The 8,882-nt window shown below is 24.4% G+C and overlaps 1 long non-coding RNA gene across 1 annotated transcript; it reads right to left on the bottom strand.

The window, feature by feature from the left end:
- Window positions 1-6,430: 6,430 nt before the first annotated feature.
- On the bottom strand, window positions 6,431-7,455 carry LOC138337135 (uncharacterized). Its single transcript, XR_011210562.1, has 2 exons — window positions 7,229-7,455; window positions 6,431-6,606 (listed from the first exon to the last, which is right to left on the bottom strand). It is a non-coding gene; the product is annotated as an uncharacterized lncRNA (long non-coding RNA).
- Between the last annotated feature and the right edge of the window lie 1,427 nt (window positions 7,456-8,882).

The following is an 8,882-nucleotide window of genomic DNA, read 5'->3' as shown; positions in this document are numbered from 1 at the left end:
AAATAAAAATGAAAAAAAATATTATTTTTAATGAGAAAGGTCTAGAGATTGTAGTTGCTTTGGTCAAAGACCACCCAACATAATTGGCCTATTTTAATTTGTTGATTATTCAAAAATGACTTAGAAGAAATACTTATTCTCTCCATTTATTTTATGTGAACGATTTTTATTTTTTTTTTGAAATTTATGGTCTTAATATGTTTCAAATATTTTTATGGTTGTAACATCATGTCACATTTATATTGAAAAGGATAGTTTATAATTTTGATTATTTCTAAATATTCAGATACGTTATTCTTTTCTTCACATACTAGTTGTTAAGATTATTAAAAGTATTTTGTAATATACAAAAATAGAGATGAAAATCAATTAATTCTTTTCATTTTATCTTTGATACAATTAAGTGCTCTGATTAATTTATTGATTATATTGTATAAATTTGAAGAGTTCAAACAAGTAATTATTAGTTGATATTGTAATTGTTCAAATACCAACAATGAGCTTGGTCTTAGTTATAAATAAAATATATATTTATTAAGGAGCAACAAGAATAAATTAGAAAAAAAAAATCTTTGATTAATAAATTGGGATAATGCCCAAGTACCCCTTAGCCTATGCCCGGAATCTCAGAGACACACTTATACTATACTAAAGTCCTATTACCCCCCTGAACTTATTTTATTAATAATTTTTTACCCCTTTTCGACCTACGTTGCACTATCTTGTGGGCCCAACGATGGTTGACATTTTTTTCAAACTAGTGTCACGTAGGCTAAAAAGGGGTAGAAAATTACTTATAAAATAAGTTCAGGGGGTAATAGGACCTTAGTATAGCATAAGTGTGTCTCTGGGATTTCGGGCATAGGTTGAGGGGGTACTTGTGCATTATCCCTAATAAATTGTTGATAAATATGTAAAAAATTAATATAAAACAAAGAATGTATTTTCTTAAGTTCCAAAAGATCCCTATTGAACATGCCGGGAGTCCACTCAAAAATTTCTATTAGGATATTGTGATAAAAGAAAAGTGTGTAAGGAATACTTGGTAAAAGGTTCGAGTCATTTATGAGTTAGGTGCGCAATTGGAAGGTCTGAGATTTAAATTCTACTTATACCAAAGTTTGATATTTTTCCAATTAAATATTATTATTATTATTATTATTATTATTATTATTATTTAACTGTGTGTGAGATATTTTTCATATGAAATACTATTATCATTTAACTATGTGTGATATTATTCCAATTAAAATTACTATCATTTCACTGATAATTGTCCAGCATACAATTTGCAAATTCTAATCGAATAATTATGTAATTCCTCATTTTCAAAATACTTGTCTTCTTCCCTTTGGAACGTTGCAAATATAGTCCACCTCACTTAACAACTAAGTATAAACACATTATAAAGCTATAATATAAAAGTTTTGTCCTTTTTTTTTTGGTTTATCGTATAGTGTCTGATTGAGTCTGCTTAAAGTTTTGATTCAGCCCGAAAAGTTTCAAACCTTGGTAAGCTATAAATATGATATGTGTTCTCTAATCATATTTCCCTTATACTTCTCCGGTCTACCTCTCCTTATACTCAATGTAGACAATCTCTCATATCTTCACATATTTGAACTATTTAAGTATGGCGTCGCTCATCTTATTTTATGCCCACCTTGTTCAAGATATCTTTGTTATTTATCTTATATCTTCTTATATATCATACATTCATCTTAACATCCTTTTTGTGCTACTATCATCTTATAGACATGTGAATTATTAACCGGCCAACAACCCTGCCCATCCAACATAGTTGACTTAACCACCATTTTATATATAAAACTTATATCTTAGTCTAACATTCTTATCACACAAGACACAAATGTAAGCTTCTTTTAATCAACTCCACTTCGATTAAAAGTGTAACCTCCTCATCAATCTCCCCATTTGCTTAAATTATTAACTCTAGATATTTGAAACTTCATTATTTGAAAATGACTTATGTATCAATCTTCACTTTCACATCTTTGATGTTACTGGCGTCACAAAACATGTACTCTAAGTATATATATATATATATATATATATATATATATATATATATTCTATCTTAGTCTTTCTCAACCTTAACTCTTAAGACTCTAGGTTTATCTCCAAACCTCCAACCTAATATTTATTCCAGTATTGTCTTTTCAATCCCCTAATAATTAAATAGAAATGTTTAAAGAGTTATTCCAGAGTGCAAGGTCATTACGACTAGACAATGCTTTGAATACTCTCCCTATATCCCTAGTTGAGTCTTGGCTCCATAATACATATTCTTAATCTCTCTAATATAAAATTAGAATACATCTATAGCTTCCAAACATCACCTACTGGTGGACTGTAGTAGGTGACATCATAACCTGAAAAATCGGGTTTGTGACCTCATGATATGGGGTTCGGCTTTGTTAGCTATATATGGAGCATTTTAACCCAACCCACCCACAAATATGAATTTTTTTGGTGCGAATGTAAATTTAATTATATTTCAATATAGATACTGAATATCGTATTAAAGAAGAAGTAGAGAAAGAAGAGAAGTACAAAAGATGAAGTTATGATGATGCATGCATTACAAGGAGAATTTTGAAAGGTAAAAGACATGTCACATTCTTATTTTTGAAAATTAGTGTTTTTAGTAATATGATAAAACAAGTGTGGTAGTCCACTAGTGTGGGCATACAATTGACTTGAACAATCCAAGTTAGAAAAAAAGGAAAAAAGAAAAACTCAAAAGTCTTTTGTGATTGCAAGAGGTCATGCATATTGGAGAAATGAATAATAAAAGTCAGGATTCTGTCTGGAAGATGTACATTGACCAATTCATATGTTGGCCTTGGCCCCCTTTGTGGACCTATTGCTTTTTTCTTTCCACAAGTCAAGCCACATATTTCTTCTCATTTTTACTTAGTTGCAACTTAGGTCATCATTTTATATTATTTGTCCTTTATATTATTAGTAATGTTTTCTAAATATCATTTGAGGTCATTTGATAGCTGATTATAAAGCAGAAAGTTATTCATGTATAGTATTAACAGTAATTTTATTTATGTAATAATACTAATATTAATGTCTCTTTTGTAATTTGTAAAAAGTCACATAATTAATTATATAAATTATGAGACTTCGAAGTTAAAAAAATTGTCAAAATTTTTGAAAGGATATATAAATTTTTTTTAATCAAAACGGTAAATTGTTCCTGACGGAGTGATTTTTTTCTAACAATTTCTTAAAAATATCGCTGCGAGTGCAGCATTGCATAAAAAAAATTGAAATTGAAATCGTTGCTATAGAGCAACAATTTTTTTTTCATTAAAAAAGTTAATAGAGGCTGGCATTTTGGTCCAACATTTGGTCTGCCCTTGCAATATTTGTTAAATTTTTTTTTTTGACAAATCGCTGCTATGGATGCGATTTAAGGAAAAAGAATTTTTTTTTGGATGAAATCGCTACCACAGCAGCAATTTTTATATTTTTCTAAAAAAAATTAACACGTCAATTTTGTCATAAGAAAATCGTTCCGTCAGGAGCAATATTATCCTTTTGATTTAAAAAAAATTAATGTACCCTTTTAAAATTTTTGATAATCTTTTTTGCCCTTTTGACTTCAAATTCTAAGTTATAAAGACATCTATGATCTAAGTATATTTATGTAGGAAAAAATATAAAATAAATAAGATAACATATGAAAAACTTATATGTAAAAAGCTACACTAGTATATAACTAATATATAAATAACTAAACGATGAATAACTAATAGTGATTACAACGATGTTATCCTTGAAACGGATTCATTGTCAATCATCCAGATGTTTCGAGGAAAAGTGAAGCCTAAATGGTACTTACAATTGATTATTACTCATCCATAAATCATTGTATTAGGGATGAATATCGAGTCCCAGATATTTTGACTAAGATTAGTGCAACGAAAAGATATGTATATTTTTTATCGTGGTAATATGATAAACATTGCTGCCATATAAAAAAATTAAGCAAGTTACTTTCTTTGGCAAAAGGAGCAATTACAACTAATACATACCAACATAGATAATACATAAAATATATAAACTCCCTCATAACTGATCTCAAAATTATTATTATCATAACTCTAAGTAGCTAAAGGAGTAATAATCAAACTTAGATTTTCAAAGTAAAAATAATTAACTAAACAAATTAAACCCCTAATAAATACTCTTCCCATCCCATTCTTACTTTAACTTTAATAAATTATCCCAAAATATATCATTCTAAAATAATTAGAATCGACTATAATTTTCAATTCGTGAAAAAAAAATAGAAGTAATTATATTAAAATAAAACGGAGGAAGTAGTTTCATAAGAAGCGTGCCAACTAGGATAAACAAGTAAAATGGAACGAGGTTATTTGTATTCTTTCATAGTTTCATTTCATTCATTCATTTTTACTTGTCACTTACTCCTAAAATAGATTTTCAATTTTATTTATCACCTTTAACGTATCAAGAAAAGTCCATTATATTTTTTTCATATTTTACCCTCAACATTAAATACTATTTTTTTTCAAATCATTTTTTAAAATTTAGGTACTAAGTGTTATTTTATAGGAATAGTTTGATATAATACTTATGTTAATAATTATTTTATGTGCCAAATCTAATTGTAATAAATAAAAATTAACAGAAAAGTATCTCTTTACTTGATGTTTTATGACCAAAAATAGCTCAAAAAAATTGGAAACAATATGGTCCGATTTGCGTATTGTTTTGACAAATGAAAAAATCTTATTTGACCTTTTAAAACTAATGTCTAGGCATAGCTAAAAATCAATAGGTTTTACCAACAAAAAAAAAAGTCCAATAGGTAATTTTTTATTTTTAATTAATTCATTATTCAATCAAACTTTCACGTTCATCTTGTGATAATAAAATTTTGTCATTATTAACGAAGTGTTTAATATACAGACGGAGTCAGCATATATCGAGGGTTTTTATTATTTATATATAATTAAATTTTTATTTTATTTATATATGCGTTTATTTTTTCAGATTTTAAATTTTTTATCAAAAATTCTAACTCTATCACTAGTAATAGTAACATTATGAATCGGCGACTAACATCGATTATAACTTGATGAATGTAAATGTTTGAACGGAATATTTTGACAAATTTACTATATTTGACATATATATTAAACCCTCTCAATATATTTTCCACTAGAAGATTGAGAAATCACATGCATGAGTTTGAAAAAAGTTTGTTTTTTTGTGTTGACGTTATTGTTATGGAGAAGTCCTAAGAAAAACTTTATGGAATACTGTTCTACTATCCTTCATGCTATCCTAGAAGGTCATCATAAAATTCTAATTTAATGAGCTCATAGTTTGAGTCATATTTAATGGGTAAAATAATAAACTAATTCAAACAAAAAATTGAGTATATATATATATATATGCACACACTCTTCTGTCTAATACTTTTTTTGTGTTTTTAATTATTACTATTCTATCTAATACTTCTTCTATCTTTAATTATTACTAGTGAAATTATTCATGCTCCATGTGACTATATAAAATATCTATAAGATAATAACATGAAATATGTAATATTTAGATCAGTATCGAATATATTAGATGATGTTAATATTTCTCCTCATCTGCGATATCATAAACTTTTTTAAAACATACATACATACATACATATATATATATATATATATTAGAACAAAATATTCACCGTGGTGAAGTAAATGGAATAAGAGATAATATGTTGGAATAACAATATATTGTACTAGGTTGAAAATATTTTATATGTTTTAATTTTCTATATCTTTTGTAGTAGTACTAATGTTCCATCTTTTGTAGCAGTACTAATGTTCTGTTCAAACTCTGATTTCGTCAAAATAACATTGATATTTTTAAATTTTATTATTACATTTACTTATTATAATTTTTTAAACATTAATTAAATATTTATAGACTTACGAAAAATAAATATATAAAAGTTATGAATGATATTTAATATCAACCATTACAAGTAAGATGAAGAGACATGAGTTGTAAATAATTCAAATATATATTTTTATTAGACAATAAATGTATTACTAATTATGTATTGATTTTATTTGTAAAATAAATAAATAAAATAAGGGGTGAAAATACAAAAAATGAACAGAGAAAATATAATAATTGGTGACTACATAAAAATTATAAATACATTTCGAAGCAAAAAGAACGGTGACAGATTGTTACATACACAAAAAATAACATCATGAAAATAATATTTTATTTTTCAATTACTTTTTATAATTATAATAAAAATGAAACTAATCATCATAAATTTTGTTGTTGTTGTTAAAATGAAATAATTATACGAATTTTTTTCATAACAAAAAGAAAGTAGAAATACTAAAGGATCAAATAATTAGCATTGACAATATAATATATTTAGCTAAATTATTTATATAAATCAAAATTTAATCAAAGTGAAAAAATAATCTGTAATTATGCTTCATTTTTTTTCCTTGTACCATCTTCTTGCAAAGAGATCCGTCATCATGTTTTGATCCATATATCAAACTCTTTATTATATGCAACCAACTGAATTAAAAAAATCATATACCAATTAAAAATAATTATGTCAAAAGAAAGAACGAAATATAAATTATATTTAATATATTTGTATATTATCTTTTCAATAGTACTAACAATACTAAATAATAATTATTTCTTGAAATCTAACAAATATTATAATCAAACTATACTAAATCTAGAAAACTAACTATTAGAAAGAGCAATTACATACGGACAACACATTGTTAAGAATTACAAAGATTTTTTTAATCATACTTACTTAATAAATTATAATACAAACATAAAAAAATAATAATTAAGAAAGCATGTCCAAGTACATAAAAATAAAAAGAAAGACTTTAGAATGAAATATATTTTACCTTCATATACTTTTTTTTGGTTACATGTTAGTTAATTTACAAAAAAAGTATTATGAAGAAGAGAAATTATAACTTTGTATGTGAATCTTCATGAAAATAAATATAAATTCATATAAACAAAATAAAAGAAATGAAAAAAATAAGGACTTGAGAATGATATATTTATTAACTTCATGTACTTTTTTTGGTTACATTTAGTTTCATTCACAAACATATAGAGAGAAATAGAGAAAATAAAAAATAAAAATTTGCAATGAAATATTTCTTACCTTTACATACTTTTTTTTTGTTACAAACCAAACCTATATGATGAAAAGAGAAAGGATAATTGTGAATGTGAATGTGAATGTGAATCTTCATTAAACTAATATGAATTTATAGGCAAAATAAATGGATACCACAAGACATCATAAACTTACAAATTTAATTTGGAGGTTATGGACACAAAAATTATGAGAGTTATGAATATTATTAAAAGTAAAAATTAAAGAGGAGCAAGTCATGATTAGTAACTCTTAGTGAATAAATTAAAAATTAAAAATAAAAATACTTAAAATGTAAAAAAAAAACTATTATTCATGATTAGAAGTGAGAGAAACAAATAGAAAAAAAATATAGAGAGTTTTTTAATAAATGTTTCTACATTTATAAAATATTTATTTGTATAAATAAAGTAATATATTTTTATAATAAAATAATTAATTTAAATTTTAAAAAAGTCAAAAATAAATAAATTATATTTCTCTTTTTATTATAAGTGAGATAAATAAATAAGAAAGATGAAGAATTTTTGTTATAAATGATCCTCCATTAATAAACTATTTATTTGTAATAAATTTTAGTAATCATTTTTATGATATAATAATTATTTTATTTTTGTAAAAAAGGAAAAAAAACTAAAATACAAATGGAGGCCATAGAGAGGTGCCACATCACCTTGTCTATGGTCCTTATATACATACATACATATATATATATATATATATATATATATATATGTATGTATGTATGTATTGATTTGTTTATTTTTCAATTAATACATCTATTTAAAAAAATAATTATTAATAAAACGAATTTATTATTTTATCATTAATAATTATGAAATAGATGCATTAAAAATTTAAGATTTTTAAGAATTTTATCTTTTTCAAAGTAATTAATTGGGGTACAATAGGTAAAAAAATTATTTTTTGACTTGTCAAAATGGACAAATGATTAGCGACAACCAAAAAAGAAAAGTAGACAAGTAAATTAGGTACAGAGAAAGTAATATTTTTCCTCAATTGACTTCGCAGTTCACACACTTTTTAAGAAACTATGAATACATAGATAATTTTACTATTATACTACCTCTATCCAATTTTAATTGTCATTATTTTCATAGAATCAAAGTAACAGAACTTTGAGTAACAGCCTATGATGTATTTTTTCATTATATTGATATGTAAAAATAGTATTATTTTTAGTATGTTTTGAGTTTTTGAATATCTAAATTTCTTTATTTAACATATCAAATTAATATAATCTAATTTAACTCTGAAAATTAATCAAATTGATTTTTGAAAAATGCAACATGACAAATAAAAATGGATAAAAAAAATATAAATATATAACAAAACTTTATGATAAAGATAAATTTTATAAAATTATCTATTAATTTCATGAAGTGAAAACGAGAAAGTATAAGTGAGCAACTAATGCTACAAAGTTTCCAAGAGCATTTAATTTCCACTGAGAAATTTGGAGCCAATTTGATTTAATGTGAAGTTTCTCCGGTTTCTATTTAGTTATCATCATTTTATTGTATTTTATATCTTTTACAAATTAGGTAAGTTATTATTATATTTTTATTAGTATTCTCTTAAAGTTATGTTTTCAATCAATGAACATAAATTATTTTATTTTAATTAATTTAGAAAAAAA

Source organism: Solanum lycopersicum, chromosome 7, assembly GCF_036512215.1.
Source record: "Solanum lycopersicum chromosome 7, SLM_r2.1".
In the NCBI taxonomy this organism is placed as follows: Eukaryota; Viridiplantae; Streptophyta; class Magnoliopsida; order Solanales; family Solanaceae; genus Solanum; species Solanum lycopersicum.
Note: the sequence above shows the minus strand (reverse complement) of the source record. Positions and strands in the feature narration are given on the sequence as shown.